Consider the following 18812-nt stretch of genomic DNA (forward strand, 5'->3'; position numbering starts at 1 on the left):
ATGTTACAATTACAGAAGATTTGAAGCAGACACTTGCCGAGGAAGGCGGAAAAGCGCGTCCCCAAGAAGTCACAGACGGCGGGAGGGTCCCGGGACTGCGCGAGTGTCCCGGCCACGCGGCGTCGCTCCGGGAAGGAAGGGACGGGCATTCGCACGGCTGGGAGACCAGTGGCTGCAGACGCCGCACGTGCGGGTTGACGACACGGGCGACGCTGACGCACCTGGTCCTTCGCACGGCTGGGAGACCCAATCCAGTGGCTGCAGACGCCGCACGTGCGGGTTGATGACAGGGGCGACGCCGACGCATCTGGTCCTTCCAGCTTCCGTCTTCCTTCCTACACTGACAGCACCTTCCCGTCTCCTGGCATCTCAGCGACAGAGAGAACGTCAACCCACCTTCTGTGCGTTTGTCCCGGTTCTCGGTTCTCAAATACGCCCGGACAGCGCCCAATTCTCCTTTCACTCCAGCCCCTCGTGAACTTCCCCTCCTCGGGCTCCATCCTTCTCCCGGGACAGCCCACGGGGCTGGGGACCCACTGCTCCTCCCCTGCGGCACCCGGTCCTGCTGCCAGCTCCAGAAGCCCGGGCATCACCGCGGAGCCGCCCGCTGTCCCCAGCGCCGGGAGGAACCAGGCCCGGGCGGCTGGCATGTTCTTTACCCCCAGGAGGTGAGATTTTGATTCTCCTAAACGTTTAGACTCTTCCTGACACTGACAAGACGCTTCCCCACGACGAAAGACAGTCCACGTGTCCAAGGCAGTCTCATCCATTGTAGTGTGTGTCAGGGTGCAGCGGGTGCAGGCGGTGGACACAGGGTATAGGGGACTCTGGGCCTCCCACTCAGTACAACTGTGAACCTGAAAGAGCAGTGACAAATAAGTCTATTTAATCAAAAAGAGCGAGGGCGAACGGCACACAGGCACGAGGAAGGAAAAAGTGACCTTCTGTGTACACAGGAGATTGTGGTTGAGACGTTACAGTCTCGTCCACAATCCTCAGCTCTGTTTATAGTTTCCATGTCGATGGCTCCATAACTTCAGGAGGCAGGTCGTGTCCCTGGATTATGTTATATTTATCACATAATTGGAGTCTTTTACAGAACGCTACCGTCCATACAAATTGCTCACTTGATTGGATTTTGCAAGACTTTGGTTTTTAAGATAAGTCTCTGCTTCTCCTTTACATGTAAAGGTCTCTGAACCTTACTAAAAACCCTGTATAATTTTATATATTTCATTGGCCCCCACAAAACTAATATTAAAGTGTATTTCTTTGAGTCCTTTGTGTTTCACAAGGTTTTAACTCGTGATTATATATTTACAAGATCATTTTAATAACAATGCCCCCTAACTCTAAAAGCTTACAGAAGAGATGTAAACAACTATATGGTGAAATATTTAATTGTACAGGAAGCTCACATAAGACGATAATAGGATGATCTGACTCCTGAAGGGACAGGTATGCACGTGTTTTCAGAGCACTTGACAACTGGGAAAAGTTTACAGTGTTAAATAGGCTAATGCTGTACAACCAATGTAGAATGAAATAACAGTAAGGAATGAACTATTCTCAAAGATATACAAAAACGTTTAACATAGAGTAGTGCCTGGCTTGTGGTAGAGTGCTTAAAGATTATTACTTGAGTAAATTAGCATGAGTGGGAAAACACACACACGCACACACACAAACCGTGTGTTTTCCTCTGCTTTTTCAGCACTATCAGCAACACATTAGACAGACTTCTGTGACCATGTGTGTGGGGATTTCTCCCCACCAGCAAGCAAGCAATTAATTCTGCAGCAGACACCAGCTGGGTATCCTCTGATTTAATTACACTCTGACTCTGTCTACCTGGAGATAGTGTCAGATCCCAAAGTTGAGGGCTCAGTCCCCAAGGCTGCACCCTATCTCAGATGCCAGTTGCAAGTCCCGGCCTCTGGAACTTCTACCAACCAGCTATGAACCCAGGTTTCCACAATTCCCTCCTTGGACTCTATTAGATTGCTTGAATGACTCACAGAACTCAGGGAAACACATACTTACATTTTCTGGGGTTTTTTTATGAAGGATATTACAAAGGATACAGATGAAGAGATGCATAGGATGAGGTATGAGGGAAGGGGTACAGAGCTCCACGCCTCCCCAGGGCGTGCCACCCTCCAGGAGTCTCCATGCGCTCAGCCATCCAGAAGCTGTTCAAACCCAGGCCTCTTGGGTTTTTATGGAGGCTTCATTACACAGGCAAATTGATTAAGTCATTGGCCATTGTTGAACTTAACCTTGAGCCCTTCTCCCCTCCCTGGAGGTTGGGGGTAGGACTGAAAGTCCCACCTTGGTCTTTCTGGTACTAGCCCCCATCCTGAAAATACCTAGGGACTGCCAGCCATCAGTCAACTCAACTCATGATCATACAAAAAGACAGCACTTTGGAGTTTCTAAGGATTTTAGGAGTTGTATGCCAGGATATGGTAAAAAGACTGAATATATATTTTTACAATATTACAGGATGAATATATTGTTAAACACAAATTATCAGAGGCCATTGTTTTGGACTAAGTTCGTGCACTAGGCTCCACCAGACCAGAATAAAAAAACCCAAAATGGAGTCACTCCTGCCAATTCCATCTCACTTAGGTGGTGGTCTGACCTGAGAAGTCAGGAGAAAGAGAGAACAGCCAATTTCCAACACAAGCCAGTTTAAATCTTCAATAGGTATGATAATGACGTCTCCTTCTGCTTTAATCCTTACACACAAGAGATAGCCAGAACCAACCTGATGTTAATTAATCAGCTATTTTTCCATTATTCCCTGTCCCTGTCTCTACCTTGCAAGCAAAGTAACTTTGAAATGACCAATCCACTCTTTGTTCTTTGTTTCTGCTCTCGTCAGCCTTTTTCTGACTATAAAGCCTTTTCTATTTATGATAAACTTCTGAGCACTTCTCTGACTTTGTAGAATGGTGTTTCTGGAAGATGATCTTCACAATTGACTCCTGATAAACTTCACAAAATTACTTCTGCCTCCACAGCCTTAATTTCAGTCAACAACATGAATAGTGAATAAATACAGACTTAAGAAAAATACTCATAGAAGAACATTCGTTTGCTGGTCCTAGAGTGTGAAACACAAGGTGTGGTTATGGAATCAGACCTATAGTAAAAGAAAACACATTTTACCTACTAAAAATCCCCTGTTCTCCACCTGTTCATCTGTCTTCCCCCTTCTCTCAGAAACCCTGGTGACTTCTCTTTGACTGTCTCTATAGTTTTGAATTTCTATCATGTCATAGAGTTGGACCAAGCAACATGTAACTTTTTCATACTGGTTTCTTTCACTTAACAACATGTACTGAAGATCCCTTCATGTCTTTTCATGGCTTTCTTTTCATCACTGAATTATATTTCATTGTATGTCTGGACCACAATCTGCTTATTCATCCAGTTTTAGGCAATTCTGAATAAAGCTGGTATAAACATTCTTTTGCAGGATTTTGTGTGAGAATAAGATTTCAAATCAATTGGGTAAATAAGGTTGCTGGTGGAATGGTGAGATGACATTTACCTTCGCAAGACAGTGCCAAACTGCCTTACACAGTGGTTGTGCCACTTTGCATTCCCACCAGCAGTGAATGAGAGTCCCTGCTGCTCTGCAGGCCTCGCAGCACTTGGCCTTGTCAGTGTTTTAGATTTCAGCCATTCTAGTGGGTGTGTAGTTGTGTCCCCTTGCTGTCTCAATCTGCAACTCCCTGGTGACAAGTGATGAGCATCTTTTCATATCCTCATTTGCCATTCCTGTATCTTCCTCATGAGGTGTTTTGATTTTTAGGCCCATGTTTTAACTGGGCTGTTTTCTTTTATGTGGCTGGCCAGGATGGGATGGAACCCTGGGCTATTTTCTTACGTTTGAGTTTTAAGAGTTCTTTGTATTTTGGAATGCAAGTTCTTCATCAGATATGTATTTTGCAAATATTTTCTCCCTTATTTTGGCTTGTCATTGGATTCTCTTAACACTGTCTTTCACAGAGTAGAAATTTTAAATTTTAATAAAGTCTAAAATCGCTTTTCTTTTTCTGTCATGTAATGTGCTTTTGGGATTATACCCCAAATTTTCTCCTATAATTTCTTATAGAAGTTTTATGGTATGGTGTTTATTTATTCAATTTTTTAAGTTTAAATTTTTATGGTGTCTGGCTGGTGTGGAGATCCAAATCTGTGAGCTTGGGGTTATAAGGCTGTGCTCTAAGCAACTGAGCTAACTGGCCAGCCCTATGGTATGGTGTTTAACACTTGTCTATAATCCATTTAGAGATAATTTTTATGACAGGTGTGAAGGGCTGTGTTTAGATTTTTTGTTGTTGTTTTGGCATGTGGAAGTCCAATTTTTCTAGCACAATTTGTTCAGAGACGATCCTTTCTCCGCTGAATTGCATTTTTTTTTTCTGTGTCAGATCAGTTGCCTGTATCCATATGGTTCTATTTCTGGGCTGTCTTTTCTGTCCCATGATCTGCACATCTGTTATTTCACTGACACCGCACTGTCCTGTAGCTCTGTAGTGGGTCCTGAGATCTGGCTGCGTCAGTCCCCAATTTGGTTATTCTTCAATGTCATGTTGACAATTCTGGGTCATTTGCCTTTTCATATAAACATTAGAATTAGTTTTTCAATAGCTACAAGATAGCTTGCTGGGATTTTGATTGGGATTGTGTTGAATCTATAGACCAAGTTGGGAAGAATTGACAACTTCACAATATTGAGGTTTCTAGTCGATGAACATGGAGTATCTACTTATTTATACAAATTCTAGTTCAACTATATTAAATAATGAAGGGAATTTATTTACTCCCATAATTGAAAATGCCCAAGGGAGCAGCCTCCAACATAGTTTCATGTGGAGATTCACGGTTTTTTCCTAGAGCATTTGCCCTCAGCTGGCTTCCCTCCTCGTGCTGAATTGAGCTCTAGGATTCCAGGCCTCTGTCCTTCTACCTCACTGTGCAGAACCTTCATTGCAAGCATTTCCAGCAATAGTCCTGGATCCATTCTGATTCGACTAGCAGAGGTCACACAGGCCCATTCTTAAAGTAGTATTTCTGTGGATAAGTTGTATGTTCCATTCCAGGGCAGGGGTAGAGTCAGCTTCCCCAGAAGCATGTAGATTTACAGATGGAAACTCAGTGCTTTTCTAAAATGTTGGGGAGGCAATCATACATGTGCAACTCTAGCATGGAACCAAAGAGATAGAAGCCAGGTTGCTGAAGGCCTTAACCCTAAATGGGTAATAGAGAGTAATGGATCAGTCTTACAGGGGAGAGTGAGATGGTGAGGTTTGCATGTCAGAATTTTTTTCTGTGGTTTAGGACACAATGAACCTGTGCGTGCCTTGAGGTAGATGAGGAAGCCGTGACAGTGGTCCTGGAGAGTGAAGCTGAGGAGCTTGAGCTTGACTGTGGCTGTGGCAGTGTCAGGGAGAATGAGAAGTTGAGGGCAGATTCCAGACAAGTTTAGGAATTACAAAAAAACAGCAAAAAGCAATAGGATGATTTTCTTATTTATCTCATTGGGAATCCCATAAATCGGGGAATAAAACATGCTACAACACAAGTCTGGAGGCAGGGTGGGGCACAGCTGGTAGATTACTTTGGACATGTTGAATCTGGGATGTCTTGAGAGGAAAAATCAAGTAGACAAGTAGATTTGGGGATGTATTAGAGTTAGGCTGAGGGCAAAGATTGTTATCATCATATACGGGGAAATTAAAACCAAAAACAAAATTAGAGTAACCTCGACTTTTTTTTTTCTTTCTAAATAGGTTTTGTTTATTAAGGCTTGTATTCTCCTAGAGGAAAGTTATCCAATGTTGTCCATGACTCTATAGGCAGTAACAGTTCAGAGAAAGTGACGCGTTCTAAATACAAGTCTAAATAATACAGCTTAAACTTTGACTCAGAGAGTCTTTTGGAGTAAATAGTTTTCAGGGTATCTGCTCTCTAAGACAGGAAGATCCTCTGCAATGGCACATGAAGGTTCGGTGTGCTAGAGCATCAGGCGTCAGCACCATTTTCATGCTTAAACTCAAACTCCAGGTGGTGGCAAGTTCTTCAATGGTTCCTCATTCCACAAACATGACAGCAAACTCACTTTCTCAAAGTTTTTTTTGTTTGTTAGTTTTTGCATTTTTTACCCATTCAACAGGAAGAAAAAGATTAGACACACACAGTGAAACTCACAGTTGGGGGTGTCAAGCACCACAATGAACTACCAGACCCTACATTTAAAGCTCAGTATTATTGGTACAAAAACTTAAGATGGCATTAGGATTCTCGAGTGAAGTAAAAAGAGGAAATTAAAAATGATCTGCAAACAACTAAGGATGCTTGAACACCGAACCAGACCTAAAACGTCTTCCTAATTCTCTGCATGTTGAGCCCCATCACCACTCAGATGGATCAGACAACGGGGCAGTGAGGGACACAGCAGCCGCTCGGTGCAGGCCACCGATGACGAAAGAATACTCTTCCAAGAAAGCAAAATCATGCTCACCAGATTTGAAATGTAAAATTTATCTGTCTAGTAAAAAACCAAATGGGCAGATTAGCCTTTTAGACAGATAACATAGTTAATAACAACGGCAAACCAGCTGAACAAGGTGATCACTAACTTTGACATCCGTGTTTGGAAGAGATTTCACAGGACACTCTAAACGGTTTCTTGTGTTTGCTATAAACCAATAAAGGGAAAAGGAACACCAAGTCTCATATAGAGATACTAAATGACCGTGGATGTAAGAACAACAGCATGATTTCTGCCAAAATTTAAAAACAAAAACCAAAAACAAAACAAAACCTTTGGGTTGTATAAGGCTTTTTGTTCTATTTGTTTTTGAGGATACTTAATTTCACATTAGATCAGTCTGATTGATAAGCTCACAAAAAAATACTCCTTTATTAGTGAGTTCTACAATATCACGTAATACCCAGAAAAGGTACAAGTGCACATGGATCCATTTGGGCAAAAATAAACCACAAAGAAGGTAACGCGGGCGACGCACCGGGGCCGAGGTGGGGACAGCACCGAGCATACACTTTGCAAACGTTTTTCAAAGTCAGACGTTGAAACGTAAGAAGCCGGTTTCCCGCTGTCTGTTTCCATCCGGCGTCCCCTGCGTGCCTCCTGCTCCCGCCCCTCCCGGCGCCGCTGCTGGTGACAAAAGTCGTCGCAGATGGAGGTGGTGCTCATAGGAGGCGACGATCCTCAGCGCTTGCTTTGCTTTCTCCGAGGACATCTGGGAGTCGCGGGACTTAGTGACCGCTTGTGGTCGTTATTCTCCTGACTGCTGGGCGCGTCCTTGACAAAAATCCACTTCACGTCGAGCTTCCCCTTCCTCTCGTCCTGAGACCAGACTCCAGCGCTGGTGCCTGGCACGGGGGGACTTCCTCTCGGCCGCCCCACAGAAATGCCATCCCGTGGACGCCGAGGAGCCGGCAGCGGGCCCTGTCACTCGCGGAGCAGAGCGCAAAGCTGTCCCAGCGCCTGTGGCCGCGCTCCGTGCTCCACCGAATGGGGCATTTCATGGAGTGACGGGTGTCGTCCTCGGCGTGGCTCTCTATGGTGGACACACTCCGCTATTCAGGTTCCAGTCACAGTCTTTAGGATTAGAGCTGTGGCAGCCTTCAGCTTCTCAAGGATGGGGTGGGAGTCTGCACTCAGGGCAGAGCTGGGCGGGGTGTTTCCAGGACATTCACTATCGCTGCTGGTCCCTGCACTCTGCCCACATGCTGCGCTTCTGCTGCGAGGGACGACCCAGCGGCTTGGGGTGGCTGCTGAGGGCTCTGATATTATGGTTGGGCTGATGGGGGAGGCTGAGCTGGGAGAGGCTGAGCTGAGGCTGGGGGACAACCTGAGGGGACGGTGTCTGCTGGGGGGCTGGGGCCTTGGCAGCAGCCCCTTGTTATCCCAGATGCTGATGTCCGTTTATGCTTTAGGGGTGGAGGGGGCAGTGTGCCTTCTTTGCTTTCATCTTAGGCTGTGGTGTTGCAGTCTTGCTGGCAATCCGTGAGGTCGGTTTTGAAACTGGCATGTTACATTTGTCCCACTGTTGCAGAAAGGACACCAGTCAGCACCACGTTGTTGACAACGGAGCCCACCATTTTGACTGCAGAGGTGGTAGCATCCCTGATCTTCAGGCCAACCATGCCCTGCTCCAGGCTGTTCATCCCAGGGGCCTTGTTTAGCGTGTTGCTGTGAAAACCTGTCACCCAGGCGGCTCGGCAGGTAAGGGTAGCTGCTTCCATGTGCTGAATTCTGAGTCTGCTGCCCTTGAGATCCATTTGTCTCCCATCCTGAGAACACAGGGGCTTTGGGGGGAAAATTAAACCTTTGCTGATAGATGTTGTTCCCCAGGTCTCTGGGCTGCCACAAAACAGCGTCATGCATGAGATGAAGGTCCTCATTACTGCTCTGTCTGCAGGTGGTGAGCTATGGAATTGGAGGGTCCCCTGAGGTGGACAAGGCACCTGAGAATGAGGAAATCTGTGGGCGGCAGGCACCAGCCGGACAGGTAGGGATCGCTCATCAACGGGTAGCTGTTACTCTGATTTGACTGTCCAGAAAGGTAGGGCTCAGAGTCATTGTCATTGACTGAATCCTTCTTATGCAAAGAACCATTCTCTACTGGGGGTCCATGCTGCTGGCCATCATGCTTCATGAATAGCACAGCGAAGCTGGGGTGCTTGTGGGCTCAGGCCTCCAGGGGAGGCCGGGCCTGTTGTGCCCACTCGCATGGCCCTGAGCTGGCCCCACCACCAACTCCCCAGGCCAGGTGCGGCAGCAGCTGCTGGGCATGAGCAGTGGCACTGATGGCACAGCTAGCTGGTTAGCAGGCAATTTAATGAACATTGGGCAAAGACTGTGGGAGTCATGGAGCTAAAGTAGGTGATCAGTGGGGGAGGGTCCTGCATTTGCTCAATGGAGGCCAGTGGCTCTGAAGGGTGGGCCTGCTGTGGTGGTCACTGTCACCCTGTGGGAGCCGTGGCCTTGGGACAGGCTGAGATGGACTCAGAGCACAGCAGCGGAGCCCTGGTCAGTGTCCTTCCTTGTATTAGAAGAGCTGCGGTGCTCATTCTCACGGCAGCCTGTACGCATTGGCTCTTATTGTAATATTCTTCTTCTTTAACTTGTTTGCTCATGGATTAGTTTGTTAATCCAGAGATCAGCAAAACTTTTCCATAATGTGCCAGATAATAAATAGTTTAGGCTTTGATAAATCTCTTCTGCAACTGCAAATAATTGCATGCAATATTATAAGTGCCAAATTGGGAACATTCAAAGTACTATAAGAGCAGAAAGCAATGCCTAACGCTGTAGCCCCTTGAGAATAGCATAGGTTAGCTGGGTGCTGTCATGACTGTAGGAGTCACATCAGAAATTAACATCACAAGTTCAATCATTTGGAAGAACTTTCTGTCTTACGTAGGATAAAATGTCATAAGTTTTTACTCTATTTGGTCATATTGGGGTCATGTTTAGGGAAAGCCTGTCGTGGCTTTGGGTTTGTAGAAGGCTCGACACTTGTGTTTGAGGCCTGGTTCTGCCACCGATGGGGTCATTGGTGCTTTTGTGTGATACCCATGACTTTGCTCTGCTTCTTGTCCCCATCAATAAAAGGCAATGGTAATTCGCTCATGGGCATCTTATTGAGATTCGGTGACATAATGCATAATAAGGTACCCTGCACATTGTCTGGCAAGTAACTAATGCCCAGGTTTCATATCTTCTCATCCTTAGATGAGATTAGATAGAATCATCATATGTAATGAGGCAAACATAAGAAATAAAAGAGCTAAGTACAGAAGGTACATTACTTGAAAATTCCTAATCTGAGACTCCCGTGTTATAAAGTTATGTGGTGAAACAAAGTCTGGATAACATAAGAGAGTACTTCAAAAAATTTATGAAAAGATTTGTATTATCTTTTAATTGTATTTTTCCCTGAACTTTTTGAAGTACTCTTGTATAAATTCTCTCTAAGGAACTTGCAAATTCCAAAGCTAATCCACCTGCTTAGCCCTGGCGCTGCGCCTGGTGCTGCGCCTGGTGCTGCGCCTGGTGCATCAGTATTTGGCTTCTCAGTCTCCTGTTGGCTCTCGGGTGCTGCAGGTCCATGGCAGCATGATGCGCGTGAATGCACACGCACGCCACCTGCACAGTGAAGACGCAAATGCTCAGTAAGGCGATGGGAATGATTTTGGAGAATTCTCCATAGTGAAACCGTTGACAAATGAGGTAAAGTTAGAACCGTCAATGATGAGAGAGGGATGATGCCAATTATGCAGTGAATGATGCTTCCAGCAACGAAGACATGAATGTCAGAGGCTTGACAGGAGTCTGGGAAGTGCTGAAGTCCCTTTTCAGTGCTTTTGCCATAGTCACCCCCTCTTCATAACTGTCCTGTGGAATAGGTAATGGAAAGGAAAGGAGAGGATCTAATAGAAAGTAAGAGATCACCATATAGTTTTGTTAGAAAAATTTGCCAAAATGTCACCACTTCTTCTCTTTAAATTTTAATATTATATTTTATTTAACCCAACATATGTACTATGTTATCATTTCAACATGTAACAATTTTTAATGAAAGAATATTAATAAGATATTTGACATTAACTTTTGGTACAAAGTATGTGAAATTCATTGTTCATTTCACATTGACGTCACATCTCATTTTGGACGGGCCATGTTTCAAATGCTCAGTGGCCACTTGTAGCTGGTGGCCTCCATATTGGACAGCATAGGACGAAAGCATTTTCAAAGACAGAAATGAAACAGCATGTCTGAGAAACTGCAAGTGAACCTGTGTGCTAAGAGCACAGGAGAGTGTGCGTGCGTGTGTGTGTATTTTGGGAAGAGGTTAGCAAATGGGAGAAAAAAGGACTAGAAAGTTAGATGAAGCAAGAATGTGAAAGATATTTTGACTTCATTACATTGGAACTATTGAAGGTTTTCAGCAGAAGAATGACATTTTCACATCTGTATTTCAGAACGTTAATTCTGGAAGCAGCGTGAAAAATAGATTTGAGGGCTGGAGATCGAAGGCCCATTAAAGGACATAAATGACAATTCATTCAAGAGATGACTGTCACCACTTAACTCATTCTTTGTTTACAATCTTAGTGGCATAATGACAATTCTAACCTAAACTTACATAATTGTTACTTTTTTCAAGGTAAAGTCCTAATCAAATGTTATCCTGTTATTTATTGTGATGTTTTAGAACCTCCAAGTGGATTCACCTTGTGTCTTTGTTCTGCATAATGAAATTTTGAATAAAGTAATAATAAGTAATAAGCCTAATAAGTATTATTTAATAAGAGGAAATTTTGCAATTATTTTTGTTAAGCTATATTACTTTCTTTTAGGAAGCTCTAGGAAACAAATTTATAAGAAACTTTGTAGAAAGCCAGTTGCACTTTGATGTGGACACACTTACTGAAAATCTCCAGACATATGGTAAGTGTGCTGATGGGGGTGTTAGGTCCATCTGCCCAAATGCCTCTCTGCCTATTGGGTCCCACCCCTTTGGCCACAAAGTAGCTGGGTGACATGGACAAGTCACTTTTCCTTTTTCAATTTCTGATTTCTTATTTGTAACATGAAGGGCTTGAACTAAATATACTCCAAAGTTTTTTCATATTTGAAGTTTTCTGATTCAGGGCTTGACAAGAAAAGAACTTGTTAAAAAGGAAGGCTTCTGATTCAAATAAAAGAATTGTGAGTTAAGAAGCCAGATTATAAAAGAAATTAGTATTGAGTTAACAGTAAATTGAAAGCAGTTGCATTGATTTGAAAATGTGGAGCTCGGATTTAAAAAAGAAATCTATCAGTTAGCAAACATGATTGTACCTTTAGAGTCAATGAACCTATGAATTCATTTAGGTGTTTAGCAAACATTTACTGAACACACAAGGAGAGCCAGTTCAGTGCTAGGATCTAGAAAGGGCATGAAGTATTCCGGTCCCACCACACAGTGCATAGGGGAAGATGACCAGGCTAAGCAACAGTGACACTGGGTCAGAATCAGGCTTTGCCAGAGGTCTGCCTGGAATGCTCTCAGGAACCTAACCAGCTGGAGGGGTCCTGAAGGTGGGGTAGGAAGGCGATCAGGCTGTTTCAGGTCCCTGGCACCTTGGCACTCTGCCTGTGGACAGAAAAGGGGCGTATATCTGTCTGAGGCACAAAGGTTAGAAGAAGGCAAGGCATTCTATTAAACACAATTTTCTTTCAGGAAAAAAAAAATGTTTTTGGTGAATTTACTACTTTAGAAAGATTAGTAAGATATTAAAATAAATATACTGGCTAAAATAATTTTTTTGAATAATTAGAACATTTATTTATTTATTTATTTATGTGTGTATGTATGTATGTAAATGAAGTTGTAAAGGAAAGCTGGTTACAGCAGAGTCTCCATCGTGAGACTTTCTGTCCAGATCACTGGTGTAAATACAGTGTCTCAGAGCATGAGATGCACTTGAACCACCTTGTTCTACACATTGTTGCCAAGAACCAACACAACTTTTGAATAGGTTTCCTGGCCTATGTACTTCTATTATAAAGTTAATGGGAAAAAACAGAAATTCAGACCTTTTCCTTCAAGTCTGTGGGGACCCAGAATATGAAATTCACATGGAATTTTGAGATCTGTGAAGTGTGATTCTTTCCTTCTTCCTGCTCCCACTCAGTGCTGGAGACTGAAGGAAGCCCCTCTCGTCAATGCTGGGATGATGGTTATCTTCCATCCGACCCTGCACAGTCCCTGGGAACAGGCACAGGGTAAAGACAGGGGTGGTGGGGGACTGGTCTCTGACTAGATGAAACCTCCTTTTGTAACTCTCTAGCTAAAGAATTCCCACTCCTTAGTGCATGCATCCTTTTAACTTTATACCTAGGCCGTACATACATTGCTTCATCCTATAACCAATATCTGGAGACTGCGGTAAAATAACTGTTTGAAGTTATATATTGATGCAGTTCCTAGAGATGTTTATTCAATCATGCTGTCATTTTTATTCATTATATAACTTTTAAAAATAATGTTTTGCTTATTAGAAAAACAGTATAAGTCTGTTGTTGAAACATCAGAAAATACAAGTAAGCCAGAAAAAAAAAAAAAAAAAACCCACCCATAATCTCCTCATCACAGATAACTATTGTAAAAGCCTTGGAATTCTTTTCCACATGGAACATAGGTATATGTATTTTCATAAAAACGATCATTCTGTCCATATCATTTTGTAACCTGTTTTTTAAAAAAATTAACTGGATTCCAAAGGTTCTTCATATCCACAAATATTGACTCTGTTACTAAAAAAGAGTCCCCTAACTCAGCCTTCCTCTTCCATTTTCACACCCTAGTATAAATTACTTTAAACTTTTTACTCAATTTCTTCCAGATTGGTTGTTATCCTTAAATGAGATGCCTATAGTAGTATTTCTTGATGTACTTGTTGTGGGAATTATCAATTGATTTCCTGTTATGAAAGATACAGAATTAGTTCTGCCCCCATCATTTCTCCACCCGGTTGTTCCCACTATACTTATATGACCATTTTAGTTGTCGTAAAACATTATGACTAGATACATATTGCTCAATGCACAGCCAGGCTATGCCTTATAATGAAATTTCCTGTTTTATGTTTCCCTTTCCCTAGAGTTTGATGTAACGTGTGCTATCCATGGCCCCTGCCCGCAGTGTGCCAGGAGACCGTGCTTGGGTCAGGTCCTCTTGTATGAGGACACCCACCCAGGGCCTCCCTCAAGCTCCGGCGAGGAAGGGTGGCCCTTCACCCACGGCTTCCCCAGGAATCTCCTCTCTGATCCCCTGGGTGGGAGGCCAGGATTCCTGGTTCTATGTCCTCCTCACATTTGTGCTATTACCATGTTTTGTGGGTTTATAGTCGCAAACATCATCCTGAAAAAGACAGGAGAGAAATATTTCCTAAGTAATATTAGTCAGTTAAGTTATGTTTATTTCTGAAGAATATACAGAAATATCCCCAATTTCATTTCTGATAATTTTAATTTGTGTCCTCTCTCTCTTTCGATTGGTCTTGTCAGGTGGTTATTGATTCTTTTAGTCTTTTTTAGGAAAACAAAAAAGTTTTGACTTGTTTTTTATTTCATTAATTTTTGCTCTTTTCATTATTGGTTCCACCCTTTTATTCCCTTTGGTTTGTTGCCTTTTTCTGTAACTCAAGGCGAGTACTTAGGTCATTGATTTCCACCTTGTCTTCTTTTCTCATCTATATAATATTATATGTATGTATAGACTCATGACTATACGTTTCCCTCTGAGCATTGCCTTAACTGCATCTCATGGGTTTTGATCTGTTGTATTTTCATTATAATTCAATTAAATGTATTTTAATTTATAATGTAATCTCTCTCTCTCTCTTTTTTTTTTTGGCCCTTGGGTTATTTGCAAGTTGATAGCTTAATATCTAAATAATTGGGATTTTCTATGTATCTGTGTGTAACTGATTTCTAGCTTTATTTTACAGTGGTTAGAGAATATATTCGATCAGTATGGTTTCATTTTGTCTGAAATTTATTGAAACTTGCTTAATGCCCTCACACATGGTCAATTTTGGTTCCTGTATGCAATGGTTCTGCAATTGTTGGATATAATCCTGTGTATTCTCACCGTCTGCTTGTTCTACTAGTTCACAGGTGTGTGTTTACATTTCCCATTATGATTATGTATTTGTCTATTTCTCCTTTAAGTTTCATAGATTTAAACTTTATATTTCTTGATGCTGTATTTTATTTCATCTTGAGACTATGTTTGAGATATTTATATATTCCTCTCTTCGTATTTAATTTCATTTCTTCTTCCCTCCCCGTCTCTTCCCCTCCCTCCCTTTCTCTTTTTCTTTCTTTCTTTCCTTCTGGTTGCTTGCTTGCTTGCTTTTTCTTTCCAGCAGCTTTACTAGGGCTTACTTAGGTGTTTTTGTTGTTGTTGTTTAATGAGAATCCTGCTTTGGTTTTGTAGCACTTCTTAAATCAGTGGCTAAATATCTTACATTTGGGGAAAGTCTTGGCTATTATTTCTTAAAATGTTGTTTCTCTGCAGTTGTCTCTCTGCTCCTTTCTGCAACTCCAGTGAAACACGATTAAAACTTCTCATGGTATCTGTATGCTACTTGTATCATTTTCTGTTTTCTACCCTTTTGTTTTCTCCCCCATGCTTCAGTTTGTAAATTTCTTTCTTACAAGTTTTCTACTCTACTAATCTTCTCTTCAGTTGAGCTTAATCTGCTATTAAACATACCCATGGACTTCTTTATTTTATTGTATTTTCCATTTAAAATTTAATTTTTTAAATAGGTTTTAGTTCTCTGCTGAAAGTTTCCCCTATTTTCATCTAATATTTGGACACAATAACATTTTTGATATGCATGTTGTTAACTATAATATTTGAGTCTTTTGTGAGTCTATTTCCATACTTCATTTTTCTTTGGGTTTTTGGTTATTCTATCTTACCTCCAGGAGTATTAAGTACTTTTTACATTGAATACCATACATTACATATGAAAAATTATAGAAATAAATTTGAGTGTCTTGATGATGTTATCTACCTCCAGATGTTATTTTCCTTTCTCCTAGGCAGAGAGCTAGGGTGGGGCTACATTCTCTTAATATAATCAGAGACTGAGCTGCTTCATGGGCTTTGGTTGTACAAGGGAAGTTTTTAGCTTCCCAGTATTCCTAGGGAGTAGCCCTACTGGGGTGAGGAGAAATTTCTGCTGAACAGATGGTGTTTATCAAGGCCCACATCCTTGCACGACCCTGAACTCAAAGCCCTGAGGAACCACAGGAGGCTCAGCTTCTCTGTCGTTGGCAGCAGCACTTACAATATGCTTCCCTTTTCTCTTGGATCTCAGATCTTTAAGTCTTTGCTGGCTCTTTGTAGCCTTCATATAGATTTTTTAAGTCGTTCGTATTTTTTAATTGTTCATGGCAGGGAAATTTATCTGCGACAAGTCGTTCTTCATTACTCTAAGCAGAAATTCTCTCAATAGGTCCTTTCAGTCTGAAGACTATTGTCCGTCAATTGTCAAACATTTTCCTGTCACTATTTCTTTGATATATTTTTTTAACATCCACTTAAAAACTAATGTCATTTTTATCTTTAGGTTTATTTTTTGATTGCTGTTACTGTTTTTTGTTATTTTATTTTGTTTTTTATTTTGAATTCTCTTTTACATGTTGAAGGGTTTCCTTAAATGTTTGTTTATGTTAAGAATGAGGCACTAGAATCTGACTGAAAGGTTTTTTATATGGGTGGGGATATACTGAGATTCAGTTTAGACCAGTGCTTCTCAACTGAGGGTGATTTTGTCCCCCAGGGGACATTTGGCAATGTCTGGAGATATTTCTGGTTGTCACAGCTGCTGAGGTGCTACTGGCATCTAGAGGTTAGAGAGGCCATAGGTGACACTACACATCCTGTGATGCACAGGATGACCTTCCACAACAAATAATCATGGGCCCAAGGTGTCCACAGTGCCAAGGCTGAGAAGCCCTCGTGTAGAGCAATAGGATGCAGTCACCTGTTGAAAACAATTTTTAGGGGCAGACACCTTGGGGTTGCAAATCCTTTAGTCTGATTTGGCTTTTCTAATTCCTAACCTTATTCATAAGTATGCATATATATATATATACATATATATATCTGAGGGCACCTCAGAAAGTTCATGGAAAGATTCATATTATCTTCCAATTCTATTTTTCCACAAACATTTTGAAGTGCCGTTGTATCTATATGTCTGTCTATCTCTCACTCTCTCTATATATATAAATATATATATCCACACAGATCCACACATATACGTATGCAAGTATGTCTCCCAGTTATATACATGAGGCCTTAGCTCCTTAAGGCCTTTTTTAAAAGTAGCTTTGATTCTTCCTCTGAAAGATAATTAAAGCCACACTATACTGAAGTCAAGTCACTCTTTACTGTATTTAACATCTGGAATTATACACAGTTAAATTATCTAACCAAGCTTACTTAGGCACACTTACAGAGCAACAGATCCCAAAAGACAAACAGTCAGCAATATAAAAATGTCCCCAGTTTGTCCCATCCTGTAAAATTTAACACTTTCTAATTCTCCATGAAAAAAAAAAATCAAGCCTCTCACAGTGCACAGTGTACTTTTTGATCTCCTTTTTTCTACTTCTATGTAGTTTCATGTGAAGGAATTAAATAAAAGTAATTGGTTGAAGCCTACCTAGCTCTCTTCTTTAGCAATTGTAAATGTGATAATAGTTAGCATTCAGTAAGCATTTATTGTAACATCAGTTTATACATATATTTCATTTAATTTTCCTAACAACCACATGGGTAATTTTGCTTTTCTCACACTACAGATGAGGAAATGGAAACTTTGACAGATTAAGTAACTTCCCAGTGAAAATCATGGAATAAATAGTAGAATTGCTATAGGGTCAAAGCTGCATCTTGCTGGCTTTGCAGCAACATTGTCCTGCCCCGTGGCAGTCACAGCAGAGACGATGCCACCCCTATGCCTCCAGGCTGGCGTATGCCAGCCCATGTTTCTCATGGGTCTTGCTTTTTGGTGGCTCCCAGGGCTATCTTTGCACATAGGAATACCCAAGCTTAGCCTCATTCTCATACTGTTTAAGAAAACAAGAGAATCCCCAGAGGAGTTTTTATCCCAGCCCTGCATACCCCAAAAATACCACTCCTTACAGTAGCATTTCACATAAAAATGTCTCCCAGCCTGATACACCAGTGCTTCTGAGTAGGTGCCAAGCAGAGTTCCAGGGCCCATAGAAAGCTATGGAGTGAGTACACATGATGACTTGTCCACAGACATCACTTTTGCCTGAACATTTTGGGGAAAGTGAGGCATAATTTTATGTTAAAACAAATGAGAGTTAGGTAGGCTAATGCAATATAAGTTTTGCACATGAAGAAGCGTGATATCACATTTTGTCCTGTAAAGGCTCATGCAGGATCTCTGTCCTCTCCTTGCACACCCCACCACCCTCTCTGTCCTCCTCTTCCACTAGAGCCTGATGGTGGAAGCACTGGAGAAGGACCACACGACACAGCACTGGTCAGCCCTGCTTGCTGCAGTTACCACTCAAGGGTGGTTTGAGAGATCCTGGAGAAGGAAATAGGTAAAGAAAATGGATGAAAAAATATACAAAGTTACTGGTGTCAGCTTTGCCCCAGAATCAGCTAATCCAGGCCAGCTGCCGGCCCCTGCCTCCTGTGTCTCCACAGCAGATAAGCTGGGGCTCCGAGCTTTCCATCTTGGTGTGATAGCGGAGAGGGAATCCTGCAAATCCACCTGCCTCGCAGCACATCATTTTAACTGTGCAGTGTTACGTGAGCCAATATCTGAGGTCTAGAGCAAGAGAAAGGCAACGTATTTTATCTGTGCCTCTATTGGAAATCAATTTTATATAATATATTAATAACCACGATACTAGAGAACATTTTTAAAAAAAATTTTTTCTGTTTCTTTCTTTCTTTTATTTATTTTAATTTTATTTTGTCGATATACAATGTGGTTGATTATTGTGGCCCATTACCAAAACCTCCCTCCCTCCTCCCTCAGCCCCCTCCCACCCAACAATGCCCTTTCTGTATGCTTGTCATGTCACCTTCAAGGAATTGTACTTGTTATGTCTTCTCCCCCCCCCACACACACCCGGTTTTTTTGGGTGTGTGTGTGTGTGAATTTATTTATTTATTTTTATTTCCCACCAATAAGTGAGAACATGT

General features: G+C 42.0%; 1 pseudogene; it reads right to left on the reverse strand.

The window, feature by feature from the left end:
- Positions 1 to 335: 335 nt before the first annotated feature.
- On the reverse strand, positions 336 to 8662 carry LOC103593355 (annotated as a pseudogene).
- Between the last annotated feature and the right edge of the window lie 10150 nt (positions 8663 to 18812).

The sequence above is a fragment of the Galeopterus variegatus genome, unplaced genomic scaffold, assembly GCF_000696425.1.
Source record: "Galeopterus variegatus unplaced genomic scaffold, G_variegatus-3.0.2 Scaffold1325, whole genome shotgun sequence".
Classification (NCBI taxonomy): domain Eukaryota; kingdom Metazoa; phylum Chordata; class Mammalia; order Dermoptera; family Cynocephalidae; genus Galeopterus; species Galeopterus variegatus.